Source organism: Macaca thibetana, chromosome 5, assembly GCF_024542745.1.
Source record: "Macaca thibetana thibetana isolate TM-01 chromosome 5, ASM2454274v1, whole genome shotgun sequence".
Classification (NCBI taxonomy): Eukaryota; Metazoa; Chordata; class Mammalia; order Primates; family Cercopithecidae; genus Macaca; species Macaca thibetana.
The window spans coordinates 184,542-202,161 of NC_065582.1; positions in this window are offsets into that span (position 1 = coordinate 184,542).

A 17,620-nucleotide genomic window follows, 5' to 3' on the forward strand; every position below is an offset into this window, starting at 1 on the left:
AATACTCAATTATTTTCTAAAATACCTGGCCCAAATCTCCACAAGTTTTAATCGAATTATATTATAATTTGGATTTTCTGGTCTGCCTATCTTCCAAATAATAAACTCCTTAAAATTAATTTTCTATTGCTGCCATAACAAATTACCACAACTTTGTGGCTTACATCAAAGACTTATGATTCTATAGTTCTGTAGGGCAAACCTCTGACCATGGTCTTACTGGGCTTAAGTCAAGGTGTTGTCAGGGCTGTATTGCTTTCTGGAGGCTCTAGAGAGAATCCATTTCCTTGCCTTTTCCAACTTTTAGATGCAGTACCCATTCCTTAGATCATGGGACCATCCCTCCATCTTCAAAGCCAGTGATGTGGGACAGCTGTGACCACTGTTCTGTAGTCATGTCACCTTCTGACCGCAGTTAGGAAAGAGTCTCTGATTTTATAGACACATGTAATTAGATTGGCCCCCAAGACAATCAAGGATAATCCCCCTAAATCAAGGGTTAATCACATCTCCAAAGTCCCTTTTGCCCCAAGTAAAGTAACATGGTCACAGATTCCAGGGACTCGAACATCTTTATGGAGTCGTTATTTTGACTATCACAAAGGCAAAGTCTTGGACTTACTCAAATCGGATTTTCTTTGCTTGATTTCAGAGCGTAGAACACACTAGACTCTAAATAAATGTGAATGAGTGATACACATTTAAATTTACAGATTGCTGCCACACTGCAGTTCTGTCCTCCCACTGGTGGTGGAATCCTATGTACTTTTTCACTATCTCCATTTTGCATTCAGACTGAACATGGCTATGTTATTCCCTTCACCTGGGTGATCTGAAACCATCTCTCTATTTCTGTTTGTAGGGATCTAGTCTATCAGGTCCTTCTCAAATGCTGCTTCATATAGCTTTTTCTAATCCCCAATTTTCTTAGTCAATTTATGCTCTTACAACAAAATAACACAGCCTATGCAATTTATGAAAACCAGACATTTATCCCTCACAGTTCTGGAGACTAGGAAGTCCAAGATCAAGGCGCTGGCAGGTCCGATGTCTGGTAAGGGCTGTTCTCTCCTTTCAGGATGGTGTCTTGGTGCTGCATCCTCCAAAGTCAAGGAACACTGTGTCCTCACATGGTGGAAGACGGGAGGGCAAGAGGGATGAAGCCGTTTCATGAGGGCTCCTAAACCTGCTCCTGAGGTAGGAGTCCTGATGGCCTCATCACTTCCTGTAGGCCTCACCTCAACACGGTCACGTTGCCAATGCTGAATCTCGGAGGAGGCACCGGGAAACCACAGCACCAATCAAATATGATCTTTCTCTCCTCAGAAACCCCCTCATATGTTTAGACCTCCCATGCACTTTTATACATTTTGTCTCATGGTTTCTTCCTGTACTAATAAGGTGCTATAAATGGATAGCTATAGTTTTGGGTTTCATTTCAACAAAACACCCTTACTAGTTTTTTGAACCCCAAGCGACATATGAGGGCAGGCCTCACCTTCCATTACAAAAGCTGAAAGGGAGTGCATGATCCTTTCTCCAGTTTCTTGGCCAGTCAAGTGTGGGCATATATATAGGCCCAGTCAACTAAGGTGTCTTTATTAGAACTTGGAACCTGATGAAATGATGCAAAAGACCTGAAAGAATCAGAGATGATTCTGAGCAACTGAGCAGAGACCCAGGTCCAGGAATGTGGCAGCAGGTGCCTAGGTTCAGCAGAGCCCAGCTACATGGTGACGAGTGTCAAATGGCAACATCCTAGTGGTGACGTCCCAAGATCTGCTGCTGTAGGATGAACTTGGCTGTGCGGAGTTTCCCTCAGTTCTTACCTTGCTTCTCCAGCATTGTCAATGATTGTGTGAACAATTCAATATCCTTTCATTGAATTCCTATTTACTTAAGTTGTCTGGAATTTATTTATTATTTTCAGTGAAAAATGTAAACCAATTATCCCCTCACATTAAAACACATTCCACTTAGGCATTCTCTGTGATCTCACTGGAGAAAAGTGTGGACGTTATTTTTAATTTGACTCAGAATGATAGGATTAGTTGGCACTAGTAACAATGGAGATAGGTAACTAACTTTTTGTGAAACTTCTTCTTGGGGTGAAACAAAATCTTCTGTGGAAACTGTTTCCAATCATCTCTGGAAATTTATTAAGTAACCTAGTATATAATGATAATTTACCATGATATTTGATAAATAGTTTTGTGTATTCAGAATAATTTCTTTTTTCTTTACCTTTGAAAATAATGCATTGATAGTTAATTCTCTCCTAAGTTGTCTGTTTTTAGTCCCATAAAAGGTATTTATTGAATGTCTCTTTGCTTTTAATATAACTAGGCATTGTGTGATCAAAGTAAAATAAGTATGTTCTTGTTTTCGGAATTACTACAGCTTTGAAAATGGACTTAACTACCTCAAACCAATGGGACATATTCCCCTGTTAGGGTTCCCAGGGTAAGTGGTAATTCCTTTTCTATCTTTTCAGAAGTGTAGCTATCTTTTTATATATGTAGCTTCTGCTGTGGGCCACTAGGCAGAGTACTTCAGAGCAGGGTTTGTGTGAGTACAAAGCTAACTTCTGCTGCTTTTGCTTGATGCTTCTGTAGCTTCCTTGACTACTATAGATGATAAGTAACCATTTTCTCTTGCTTCTTTCTTTTTTCCCCTCACTCTTTGGAGTGAACTTGAAACATTTGGGAATTTTGTTGATCAATATATATCTTGTTTATGAAAATTCTGCTAAGATAATATGGTAGGACGCCTTTGCTTATAAATAATAGAATTCAAACTCACACTGGTCTAAGCCAAAAAAAAAATTAATTTGTGGACTCATATAATGGAAAAATCCAGGGTGTAGCTTCAGAATGGCTGAGCGTAGGGACTCAGGACTTGGCTCCTCTCAGCTTCCTTGCTTTTTTCTTCCCCATTGACTTTATTCTCAGACAAGTTTTCCCTTTTTGCTGCAATGTGGCCATCATCACTCCTCAGTTTACATTTCCTTAGTTCCACAGCCCCAGAATAAAGCAAAAACAGAAACATTTCTAATAGTTTCAGTAAGAGACTAGAGATTGACTTTGGGTGTGAGGCTTGGAGTTCATGTCCATCTGTAGTCTGATCTGTGCCAGGATTTGAAGTATATTCATTGGCTGGGCCTGTGTCATGAGCTCATCCAGGGTTTCCACTGTCCACATAGTGCCTTTGCAAGTATTAGAAAATGGCTCCCCTTTCTCCAGTTAGATGCAGCCCTGTATCGGGGCATGTGGTTTGGAGAAGAGCACACAGGCTACATTTCAGCCCCCCTTCCTCCCTTAGCTGGGTTTCTTCCTTGAGTGAACAACACACTTGTTAGTAGCTGTCCTGTGCTTATTCCTGAAACTGGGGGTGAAATCAGCCCCCCACCCCAAAACTGAAGGACAGAAGGTGGCTTTGTCTGGGGTATCAGATAATGGCTAATAACAAAGGGAGGGGACAGTGGGTGCTGTGTGGGCAAAGGGAACAAAAAATAATCCTAACCTGTCTAGACTTCATCTCAGAAACCATATGCAACCTTCTTCAATTGAAATATTTAACACTTCAGGAGTGCCAAGAAGGCTATAAGGAGCATATCTCTTAAGGACCTAAGTTAGGATATTCTGGAATGTATGCTTTATGGATTTACCTTATAAATATATAACATTGACTAATACACATAGAAAATGTATTGCAGAGTAACATAGATGACAGAAATTGAAATACATGACATTCTACCACAGTCTATCATTATTTTCTAACTTATCAAAAGACTCAGAGGATTTTTTTTTCCTATTGATAACTCTAACCAGAGCCCTATTTACTCGTGTCTTGAAAAACAGAGTATTTGCAAATATGTCTGAGGAGGGAAGACAGAGAAAATGATACCAAAAAAAGCTGATAACATTAAGACAGCTTTTTATAGAAGATGTTAATTCGTAACCACAAATGAAAAATTTATAGGAGATACACAAAATGTGAAGAAAAATAAATGAAACCAAACCACAAAAGGAGACAGCAAGAGAGGGGAAAAAAAAAAAAGGAACTGCAAAACATCTGGAAAACAATTAACAAAATGCAACAGTCACTCCTTACCTATCAACAATGACTTTACATGTGAAGGGAATAAACTATCTAAAAGACACAGAGTGGCACAATGCATAAAAGATACTCATCAGTACGTTTTTATAAGGGAGTCACTTTGGATATAAAGATACATAGAGGCTTAAAGTGAAGGGATGGGAAAAGATGCTCTGTGCACATGGTAACCACAAAGATCAAGGGTGTCTATACTTAGATCGGAAAGAATAGACTTGAAATCAAAAACTGTCACTGGAGACTAAGAAGGTCATTATATAATGATAAAAGTTCAACAGGAAGATTGTAAATATATATCCAACCAACATTAGAACACCTAAATATAAAAAGTTAATATCAACAAAGCTAAGGGGAGAAATCAGTAACAATAAAATAATAGCAGCCAACTTCAGTACTCCAAATTCAATAATGGATAGAACATCTAGGCAGGAATAAAAAGAGGAAACAGCTGACTTGAACAACAAGGTAGATTAAACACTGACATATACAGAACTTTCCATCCAACAGCAGCAGAATATACATTCTTCTCAAGTGCACACAGAACATTCTCTGAGATAGATGAAATCTTAGGTCATAAGGCATCCTACAAATTTAAGAAGTTTGATATAATGCCAAGTATCCTCTCAGACCACAATGGAATAAATTTAGAAATTAATAACAAAGAAAACAGAAACATTTACAAAAATGCAGAAACTAAACAATGCACCCTTGAACAACCATTGAGTAAAAGAAGAAATCAAAAGGGAATTTTAAAAATATCTCGAGACAAACAAAAATGAAAATAGAAGTCAACAAAACTTACGGGATACAGCAAAAGAAGTGCTAAGAGGGAAATGTTGTAGTGATAATTATCACTTTGAAAAATAAGAAAGATCTCAATCAAACAACCTAACTTTATAATTAGAATAATGAAGATAAGCAATTAGAAAAAGAAGAACTAACTAAACCCAAAGTTAGCATAATGAAGTAAATAATAAAGATTAGAATATAAATAAAATAACTATAAAATAAAAAACAGTAGAAAAATCAACAAAGCTAGAGTTGAATTTTTAGAAATACAAACAAAAATAACAAACCTTTAGCTACACTAAGAACAAAAGAGAGACTCAAGTAAATATATTCAGAAATGAAAATGGAGACATTATAACAAATGTACAGGAATACAAATGATTATAAAAGACAATTAAGCAATTATATGCCAACAAATTGGATAACCTAGAAGAAATGGATAAATTCTTAGAAAGATACAATCTACCAAGATGGAACAAAAAAGAAATAGAACAGACCAAAAGCAAGAAAAGAGATTTAATCGTAATCAAAAATTTCCCAACAAAGAAAAGCCCAGGTGCAGATGCTTTCATGGGCAACTTTTGCCAATCATTCAAAGAAGGACTAACACCAAAACTTTTTAAACTCTTTAGAAAAAATAGAAGAGAGAATACTCCCAAACTCATGTCATGAGTCCGATGTTACCAAGACTTAAAAGCTAGACAAAGACAACACAAGAAAAAATAATTACAGACCAGTATCCTTAATGAATATAGATGCAAAAATTCTCAATAAAATACTGACTAGCAAACTGAATTCAAAAGCACATTGAAAAGGTCATCCACTACGACGAATTGGAATTTATCTATGGGATACAAGGATGGTTCAATGTGTAAAAATTGATAATGTGATATAACAGAATGAAAGACAAAAATGACATTCCAATAGATGCAGAAAACACATTTGACAAAATTCAACATACTTTCATGATAAAACTCTCAACAAAATAGGTATAGAAGAAACTTACCTCAACACAATAAAGGCTGTATATGAAAAACCTATATCTAATATTATAATCAATGGGGAAAAACTGAAAGCTTTTTCTTTAATATCTGGAACAAAACAAGAATGCCTACTCTCACCACTCCTATTCAACATAGTACTGGAAATGCTACCCAGAGCAATCAGACAAGAGAAATAAAAGGCAACAAAATTGAAAGGAAAGATGTAGTTATCTCTGTTAACAGAAGACAAGATTATTATACATTGAAAACTCTAAAGACTCCACAGAAAATGGTTAGAGATAATACAGTCAGTCTTTTATACCTGCTGGGGATTTGTTTCAGGGCCTCCTCAGATAACAAAATCTGTGGTGATCAACTTCCTCACATAAAATCATGCACAGTTGGCCTATGTCTCCATGGGTTCACATCTGTGGACTCAAACTACCACAGATGGAAAATATGTACAATTTTGGTTCACAGTTGGTTGAGTTCATGGTTGCAGAACCCATGGATATGAAGGACTGACTACATAAGAAATTTACTAAAGTTGTAGGATACATAATCGACATATAAAAATCATTGCTATTTCTAAACACTAACAATGAATTGTCTGAAAGGGAAATTTAAAATCTATCAAATAAACTACTTCGGAATTAACCAAAGAAATGAAAGACTTATATAGTACAAATTACGAAAGATTGATGATGGACATTTAAACCTAAGTAAATTGAAAGACCACCCATGGATTGAAAGAATTAGCACTGTTTTATTAAAATGTCCATATTACTCAAAGCAGTCTACACATTTAATATAATCCATATTAAAATCCCAATGGTGTCTGTCACAGAAATAGAAAAAATAATCCTAAAATTCATATAGAATCACAAAAAAAACCCTGAATAGCCAAAGCAATTTTGAGCAAGAACAAAGCTGCAGGTATTGCACTTCCTGACTTCAAATTGCATTACAAAGATGTAGAAAGAAAAACACTGTGGCACTGGCATAAAAACAGACACATAAACCAGTGGAACAAAATAGAAAACCTAGATATAACCCACACATTTGCAGCAATTGATCACCCTGGAGGGTGACAAGGAGACGCAATGGAGAAAGGATATGCTCTTGAACAAATGGTGTTAGGAAAGCTGGATGTCCACATGCAAAAGAATGAAACTGGATCCCTAGCTCACACCATACATAAAAATTAACTCAAAATGGATTAAACATTTAAATGTAATACCTGAAACCATAAAACTCCTAGAAGAAGACAGGAAAAAAAATCTTGACGTTGGTCTTAGCAATAATTTGTTTAGATATGATGCCAAAAGGGCAGGCAACAAAGGCAAAATAGATGAATGAATTACATCGAACTAAAAAGCTTCTGCACAGCAAAGAAAACAACTAGTGAAATGATAAGGCAACCTATGAAATGGGGAAAATATTTGTAAACCATATCTCTTATAAGCAGTATACACATCAATACTAAAAATACAAATAACCTAATTTCATTTTAAGGCAAAGAACCTAAATAAATACATCTCAAAAGAAGAAATTCAAATGGCTAACAGGTATATGAAAATGTGCTCAACATCTCTAAACTTCAGAGAAATGTGAGTCAAAACCACAATGAGATATCATTTCACACCTGTTAAAATGGCTATTATCAAAAAGACAAAAGATACGTGTTGGTGAGAATGTGGAGAAAAGGAAACCCTTGTACACTATTGATGGGAATGCAAATTAGTAAAACACGGAAAACAGTATTGAGGTTCCTCCAAAGACAATTGAAAATAGCACTGGCCTGGTGTGGTGGCTCACACCTGTAATCCCAGCATTTGGGGAAGCCAAGGCAGAAGGCCAGGAGCTCCAGACCAGCCTGGGCAACATAGCAAGACCCTATCTCTGAAAAAAATTTAAAATTAGCCAGACATGGTATTGTACACCTATAGTCCCAGTTACTTGGGAGGCTGAGGTAGGAGGATCGCTTGAGCCCAGGAGTTCAAGGCTGCAGTGAGCTATCATCTTGCCATTGGACTTTACCCTGGATGAAGAGTGAGACCTGTTTCAAAAATAAAAAAAAGAACTACCACATAATCCAACAATTTCACTTCTGGATATACATCCAGTGAAACTGACAGAAGAATCTTAGAGAGGTACCTGTACTCCCCTGTTCATTGCAGCATTACACACAATGACCAAAATATGAAAATAACCTAAATATCCTTTGGCAGAGGAACAGATGAATGGGTAAAGAAAATGTGGCATGTATATATGAAATGAAATATTATTCGACCTTAAAAAAAGAAGGAAATCCTGCTATTTGTGAAAACGTGGATGGAGCTGGAGGATATCGCACCAAGCAAAATTACAAGACCCAGAGACAAATACTTTGTGATCTCACCTACATGTGGAACCTACAACAGTCAAATTCATAAAAACAGAGGATAGGACAGTGGTTGCCGGGGGCTCGGGGAGGGGAAATGGGGTGATGTTGATTAAATTGTACAAAGTTCAAGTTATAATAATTTCTGGAGATATAATGTACAACATGGAACAATGTTCTGCTAAAGGACTAGATCATAAATTAGTTAGTGTCAACACACACACGATGGTGAATGTGGAGAGAGAATAAATATGCTGATTTGCTTGAGATATCAAAACTTTAAGTTACCTTAAATTTATACAATTTTTAGATGTCATGTTATCATCGTAAAGCTGTTAAGAAAGGTTTAGTAAATCATGTCTACAACCTGGGAATTTTCTCATAACTGGGAGGGCCAGAGTAGGAAAATGGAATTTTACAGCAAGGACAGGGTGAGGGACATGGGAAATGATGGATGAAGTATTTAAGAAATGACCTGGGTGGAAGCTACATCAAAGAATCTGAGCTTTAGAGCATCAGTCCTCAAACTTCTTGGTTTCAGGACCACTTTACATTTCTAAAAGTTATTAAGGACCCCAAAGAGTTTTTATTTATTTGGATTATATCTATCTATATTTATCATATTAAATATGAAAACTGAGAAGTTAAAAAATAATAAAATAATATACTTATATGTTTACATAAATCACATTTTTATTTAAAATTGTCATTTTTAAGCAGTAAAGTTGGTGAGAATGGTGACATTGTTTTATATTTTTATGTATGCCTTTAATGTCTGGTTGAATAGAAGAAAACTTGGTTCTCCTTTCTGCTTCTCCATTTAATTTCTTGTGACGTCCCATGTCAGGAAGCCTCTGGGGAAACTCCAGTTATACTTGTGAGAGCATGAAAGTGGAAAAGGTAAACAAAACCTGTGTATTTTTATGAAAGAGTTTTGACCTTGCAGAGCCCCTGGAAGGGACCCAGGGACTTCTCAGGGTTCTCTGGTTCATATGTTCACAGAGTAGAGGGTAAGTCCACAAGAGAAAGCAGTGGTTGGCTGTGGGTCTTGCTGAGTGGTGGTAGAGAAGAGATTGGAGGTATATAGAAAGTATGGTCATTGCTGTCATTTATTTTCCCTTTCCTTTGGCCTCTTGTTGCTGGGATTTCCTCTTTAGATTATTGTATCATAAACTAGAAATGGATTAATGAACATTCTTGATACTGCCTAAAGAAAGTTTTTGTTGTCTTTCTGAGTCTTGATACATTTCAAGAAGTCTTCTCATTTATTTTTCCCACCCAAATTTGGAATTTAGGAAGAGTCCATATAGCTATATTTAGTTGAGTTATTTCCCTGAAGACATTTTGGGATCATTTGTAAATCTCTACAAGCAATGCTCTGATGTCCCTTTATTTTGTTTAGAGACTGGGTCTTGCCGTGTTGTCTGGATGGAGTGGCTCAGTCATAGCTCACAATACACAATACAATCAAACTCCTGGGCTCAAAGCGATCCTCCCACTCAGCCTCCACAGTAGCTAGGTCTACAGGTGTGTGCCAGCATGCCTAGCTTTTTATTACTATTATTATTGTTATTATTATTGTAGAGATGTGGGTTTCATTATGCTGCCCAGGCTGGTCTTCCAGCTCTTGGCTTCAAGTGATCCTCCTGCCTTCCGCCTTCTGAAGAGCTGAGATTACAGGTGTAAGCCACCATGCTGGCCCTGATGTTGTTTAAATACAAACATGATACTATATTCCTTGTAGAAAGTGCTACATAAACATATTTTTTTTGAGATAGGGTCTTGCTGTGTCACCCAGGCTGGAATGCAGTGGTATGATCACACTCACTGCAGTCTTCACCTCCTGGGCTTAAGTGATCCTCCCACCTCAGCCTTCCAAGTAGCTGGGACCTGAGGTATAAGCCACCAAGCCCAGCAAATTTTTGGTAAAGATGGGCTTGTCACTGTGTTGCCCATGCTGGTCTTGAGCTCTCGGGCTCAAGTTACCCTCTGCCCAAGTCTCCCAAGGTGCTGGGATTTTAGGCCTGAGCCACTGAACCGGGCCCTAAAAATTCATTCACTTTCTTTGTTTGTACACAAGGTGGTGCTGTTTCCCTTCTAATAACATGACACAGCTAACTTAAGAACACATTTTCTAAAAAATATCACCACAGTTCCTTTTCCATAACCATTAAGTTTTCAAGGTGTTATCAGGTTTATCTTATAGAAAGAATGTGTAAAATTTTTCATGTAGAAACGTAATCTTTTAGCAACGAGTTAGTTAAAAAATTTGGCATTGTCCGAATGATTTCCTTTTCCCTATAATTTTATTTATTATAATTATATTTTTAGTGATATCAATTGCTTTATAAAAACTCATTACATGGCCAGGCGCGGTGGCTCAAGCCTGTAATCCCAGCACTTTGGGAGGCCGAGACGGGCGGATCACGAGGTCAGGAGATAGAGACCATCCTGGCTAACACGGTGAAACCCCGTCTCTACTAAAAGATACAAAAATATAGCCGGGCGAGGTGGTGGGCGCCTGTCGTCCCAGCTACTCAGGAGGCTGAGGCAGGAGAATGGCGTGAACCCGGAGGCGGAGCTTGCAGTGAGCTGAGATCCGGCCACTGCACTCCAGCCCGGGTGACAGAGCGAGACTCCGTCTCAAAAAAAAAAAAAAAAAAAAAAAAAAAAAAAACTCATTACATTATATACCCAATGACTGTGAAAGCGTCTGCTTTGAAGCACAGGGAAATCATCAATCAGCAAACTGGGTCTAACACATTTCCTTCCATTTTAAGAAAGCTATTTACACTCCAATTTGCAAGTTGGACTTTTAAAACATTAAAATATTTATAAAATATACTAACTATGATTGTTTAAAAAAGTAATGGTTTTTTTATGGTGAGGAAATAAATTGAAGCTCTGAGTTGGAAAGTGCAGAAAACAAATCAGCATTCTTTATAGATTTTACTGCTGGTTTACAAATTACCTTATGTGCTTTTTAGATGATGGAAAAATGAAATCAGCTGCAGTTAGCACTGTGCATGCATCGTACTTGCTGTGTCACTTTCAGAAAGATTATGGAATAGTGGCAGGTCAGGATTCTCAAAATGACAAGTTCTAAGAAGAGGCTAAATGAAAAAGAATTTTAAAAGCAAGCCTAGTTGTTTAATATATACATGGACGAGTTAAGAGGAAATCCTGGACTGGGAACTAGCAGTTCTATGTTCTGACTTACTAAGTCATTGGCTGCTACAGCAGGCGAAGCAGACATAACTGCCAAGACTGCCTGGGAGTTGGGTTGATTGGCAATTGGCACAGGGAGAGAGGACAGTTGCCAGAGTAATGACCAAATATTCAGGGTTTCGTGTTCAGTGCATTTGTATCCCAAGGGCAAAACTGATGCTAGAATCTGGGCCTCCTGGCTGAATCTTACTCCACAGTCTGATGAATAGGATGAAGTAGTCTCAGAAATCCAAGCCAGCTAGAACCCATGAGGTGTGCTCTGCAGATATTGGCTGGCGAGCTGCATTTAGATGTTTCATTCCACTGAGCAAACATTCCTTGATTGGTTAGGTTAGCATCCCACAGGAGCAGAGACAAATTCTTCAGAATTTGTCCATGAAGCTATAGTCCCAGAGCTTATATTTCGAGGGAGGAGGCAGGAGACAGCATCTCAGGATGGTAGGCGATTACAGCTAAACCGAATTCTGAAAATAAAAGGACACCTATGTGTTTGTCTGCTCAGGCTGCTGTTACAAACAACTGTAGACTGAGTGGCTTAAACAGCGCATACTTGTTTCTCACAGTTCTGGGAAGTCAAAGATTAAAATCTGTGCCAGCAGAGCCAGTGTCTGGTGAAGGCCCCTCTTGCTGGTTTGCAGGTGTTCTTGTTGTATCTTCACATGGCTGAGAGAAGAGGCCTCTAGTCTCCTTCTCTTTTTACTAGGATGTTAACCCCATCGTGGGAACTCCATCCTCATCGAAACCAAGTTACCTCCCCAAGGTCCTCCTTCTAATGCCATTCAACTGTTAGAGTTTCAATATGTGCATTTGTTGATGCAAATATGCAGCTCACAGCATCTTATCTAATCAAATCAGTTGCCCCTTGAATAAAATTCTAGCTCCAATAACATGACTTAAAACTATGACTTGATTGTTGCCAAAACCGTCTATCTGGATTTGCTAAAAACCAAGCATACTTGAATATTTCCTCTAAAGATTTTATCATTCCTACTCTATTATGTATATTTACAGAGTTTTTAAATAATTACATACACAAGGCTTCTATTAGCTCTGACTAAAGCTTCTGTGAGCTTTGACTATCGTGTGCAGCTTTATAGCACTGTAGGTAAAAGCATGTGCTTTGAAATCACACAATAAAATTTATTAAATGCTAATGCTAAGCACTTTACATTTGTTATTTAATTTTATCATTTTGATCACCTTCATTATTACCTCCATTAAACCCTATTTGTTGGCTACTTACGTTATTCTGATTTTGCACAACTAAATTTGAGAGGCTTTCCCAATGTCACGTAAGTTAGTAAGTGGCATAGCTGGGGTTTGAATTAAAGTCTACCTGATTCCAAGACCTATTTACCATTGTTCTACAATATGTACTTTCTAGGTCCCTGAGAATGATAACAGCCATTCTTTTGAAATCTGCCTTTTTTCTGGATATTAGCTTTATTAATATGTAATTAGGGCACCACATTTCAGGCAACAAATTCCTTGAAACCTTTCATTTCCATAGTGAGATGAGGATCAGTCCTGGCATGGTCAGTCAGAAAACATCACTTAGAGGTCATCTTGTACAAGAAGTAGAGGACACAGCAGGGGGCCTACAGAGGACAGAAAGCTCACAGCTTCTGCCCATACCTCCCTTTCACTTTCTCTTCATGGAGATGGACCTCTGTGGTTGGTCAAAAGCTGAAGGATCTTTTATGGGCCACAGCTAATGGTGAAATTTTCCTAACTCTAGGTGAAGATTTATGGGCAAGATGGAGAGTTAAGGTAGCTTGTGGCTGCTCCTTTTAGAAGAAAGTCTGATCATTGCTTGCTTATTTGTGGAACCCCTCTGTTCCCCCAAATGCTTGGTAAGACACACCTGAAGACCAATCCTGTGTCAGTAGACTTCATATCTACTCTCTTCTACTAATCACACAACTACAGACAAATAAGAAAAATAAAACAAAGCTCAGACACACTCCCCTGGCACGGAGGCCACTCTCTGGCTGGCTGCTTTTCTCTACCCTGGCGCCTGCTGGGCGTTTGGCTCTTTCTTAGATTAAACCAAGACATGGGTTTGGGATTAAAGAGAAGTAGGTGAAAGGGGTCTCTGGCCTGTTTTGGCATTAGACCATATAAATAATAGAGTTCTTCTGGCTTAAGCTCAGCTCCGTAGAGCTTTCTCTGTGTTTGGGGAAAATCTCCAGATAGTAGTGAAGTGGTATTTTACTGTGCTTTGTTTTCTGTATATATATCTCTTTCTTAGGTGTGTTGTGGGGAGGTTCATTCCCTGGACAAATATCATCTTAATCACCTTCATTATTACCAACTTTATTTTCTTTGCAGAATTAAAATTGAAATGGACATTCAGGAAACAAGTCTGGTGAGAAAATTATGTTATGAGGTAAATCTTTCAGCATCTGCCTTAGGGACATTGATTATTTTCCCCCTTGTTTTTTTACCAAGCTCCAGGCTTGCAAAAGAGTCGTGATGTGGTCTGAGCAAACTTACCGATGGGCTAGTGGTAAGTTAAACCATGGCCTGTAGGACCGCTGGGAACCATTGCCTGTCACCGGCCAGAAATCCACTGTTTGCAGGTGTGCACTGGGAAGGCTATTCATGCTTACTGATACATGCTTTGTTCTTGGTACTATGTTAAGTACTGGATACATGCAACGATGTGGAATATCGTTACACTCAGCCCTCACAATAGTCTGATGTATATGTTATTAGTCGCAAATTAGAGAGGAGTAAACAAGACTACAGAGGAAGAGAAGCCAGAACCACGCAGGCAGCACTGGGATTGGAGTCAGTTCCGTCTCACCCTGGACCACCATTTCTATGCTGTGTCTCCACTAGAGGATCCTTTCTTAGTTTCTTCTAAGTCATTAGTCATCAATAATTTATCTCCAAACTGGAGGTTTCACAGGAGGAGATGCCACTGGAAGCTTCATGGCTTAAAATGGAGATGGAATGTGGCACATGGTGGGAAGCATGGGGGAGGGGCTTACTGATAAACTTCAAGTACTTCCTGGGGCTCGGAAAGGCTGGCTTCAAATTTTGTCCTGCTACCGCTTTCATATTAGCTCAGATGTCATATGGGTATATCTTTTGGGTTAAATTAAGGAAAATCTCCATGATAAGTAAAAAAACAAACAAAAAAGCCCCTAAAGAATAGAAAGAGATACTATGAAAAATCAACTCAGATTTCTCAGAGTTTTGCTAACTCAAAGAAGCCTTGGTCCATTTGGAAGAAGACAGAATTAATTTTGACAATCTCTAGCAAACTCTTTAGTGTTCAGTGCCCTTTAGACCATGAGTATAAAGAAGTTCACTCAATAGGTTCACCAAATTAGTTAGTGTGTGTAGTTCAAAGGGAAACAGATACACAGGACAGTGAGGTTTTGACGGGGGCAAAAGGCAAATCTGGGTCCAGTGAGCCCAGGCAGGTCATGAAGGGGCAGGGCAGGAGGAGGACGGTGCTGGGAGGCTATGGAACCGGCGACCTCTGTGCTGGCTGAAGATCACAAAAATCAACGCAGCTTTCTCCAAATGCTGCCCGTGCCTGATGGAATTAAACAGAGCTCTGAGAAAGACAGCACCGGGGCTGAGGATGGGTCCTGAGCTGCCTACACTCATCAATATCTTGGCCAGTGGCTATGCACTCAGGGGCAATTTGCCTAGCTTTCTTGATCCACACCAGAAAACTCGCTTTTGAAGTGGTTTGGGAAGCTCCGAAAGGGACGTGCTTCATGCTATTGGTATTGCTGCCAAAAAGAAAAGATTCTGCTTTTCATCAGCTGTTGATTTTTGCTCTGTGTATTTCTCTAGCATCTATTGCTGGTGGCCCTGGTTATGCTAACAAGTAGATAGTGTAACTGCAGCAGCAGAACAGAAAAGACTCTCCTGGATTCTCAGTTCCAGGCTGGCCTGGGCACAGGCTTAGGGATGTTTGGATGCTTGAATGCAGGCAAGCTGGAGATCTGTGGCAATTCTTTTGACATGAGGCTGGACATTCTTGATAGCTTCCCCAGACACAGGAATTGGCAGGGCTTGAAAAAGAATCATTGGCAGGAAGTTCATTTTCTTTATTGCTACCTCCCCAGCCATAAAACTAAAAGCTTTTTACCTAAATCATGTTAGCCATCTCGTGGGAGTAAGAGATCATTTCCTGCAGAGTCTTTCCCGATTGGAGTCTAGTCTAGGATGGTTTGAATTGTCCGTTTGAATTTGAAGAGCTTTCTAATTGATGCTTCTCATCCCCTCTCCAACCAGGCTTCTTATTTGGTGTCATCTGCCTTTCCCCCTTCCTCCCTACCAAACCTCAGAGTCTTGAAACAAAAATCTTTGTATTGTAAACTTCATCATGCTAATTTCATCACTTCAAACGAACCTTCCCTTGTTTGAGTTTCCTCCAACTGTGTGACTGAGGGCTGTTTAATTCCTTCAAATACACAGGAAAATGGAAACCTCTCCTGGTGTTTAGTGTTCATGTAATAAAACATTTTCAGATGCTAATCACGTGCTTTGTGCTCTGTTAATGAAAATCTAAGGATATTCTTATTTGAAAGGTTTAAAAATATAATAACTGTCATTATATCTAATTCTGTCTACATTTTTGGTGTGAAATGAGAAGTCAGGAGCCCTGCCATCTACACAGTGCATGGTTCTACCAGCCGTTTCTGTGTGACTTCAAGCAAATCACTTCTTTTCTGCCTTTTCTTTCTTTTTATGTAAAATGTGGATAACTGTCTGTCTCACTGAATTCACAGGGTGACTGTATCATGTACAACAAAATTTATTGAAAAGTGTAAAGCTCCATAATTAGGTGGAATGTTATCTGTCATTTATAAGCTTTTTAAATCCTGGGGCAGTGGAGGAAGTATTCCTCTTACTGTAAAAGGACATCCCTCTAATAATCTCCCTTCTTTTCCTGACTTTTCATGGATTCTGTTAATTGCTTTTCCCTTTGTCATCTGCATCTTCAATCTCTCTCCTTCTTGATGCCTTCTGTCAGCATTTTAACATAAATTTTTCATTTAAAAAATCTTCTATCTTGGAGAAACCTTACCTTTGACTCTGTGTGTCTTTCTAGCTATCAAGCCATCTCCTCCTTTCTTGGCAAATATTCCTCAAGGATTTTCCACACTTACTGTCTCCTCTTGCTCATTTTCCTTTCACTCTTTATTCAAGTCAGTTTGGTTTTCACTTTCACCAAGCCTATTAGACTGCTTGTGCTAAGGTCACCGTATAAGACTGCTAGGGGCTTCCCTCACAAGCTGCCACAGGTTGAGTGGTTTATCTTCTCACAGCTCTGAAGACTGGAAATCCAGGATGGAATGTCAGCAGGTTTGCCTTCTTCTGAGAACTGCTGCCTTGCAGATGGCTCCCTTCCTGCTGTGTCCTCAGGCTGTGTTGCCTTTGTCTCAATCTCTTTTTAGATGGACACCTGCCATATTGGTTTAGCCACCCATATGGCTTTATTTGACCTCACTTACCTTTTTGAAGACCTTCTCTAAATCAGTCCCCTCTGAGGCAGTGGGGATCAGTTCTTCAACACAGGAATCTGAGGGGACACAATTTAGTGCCCCCAGAATTGGTGATTCATAAACTTCACGAATACTCTCCCTCCCTCTCTCTCTCTCTTTTTCTTCCTTCCTTCCTTCTTTCTCCTTCCTTCTTTCCTTCCTTCCTTCCTTCCCTTCCTTTCCTTTCTTTCTTCCTTCCCTCTTTCTCCCTTCCTTCCCTCTCTTTCTCTCTTCCTTCCTTCTATTTATTTACTTTTGTTTATATAAAACTTATGGGATACAGGTGCAATTTTGTTCCATGCAGAGTGGTCAGTTCAAAGCTATTAGGGTATCCATCACCCAAGTAACATATATTGTACATATTATGTAATATATAAGTCCAGTGGGGTCTCAGGAACATTCAGTAGAGTAGACCTCTGACCTCTTCCTCTAGCTTGAACTATTTGCTTATCAGCTCCAAACTCTTTGCCCAAACTTTAAATGTTGAAGTTCCTAAATCCTGGGTCCTCTTCTGTTCTTATTTCATACTAAGCTTGTCCAACCCGTGGCCTGTGGGCCACATGTGGCCCAGGACAGCTTTGAATGCAGCCCAACACAAATTTGTAAAC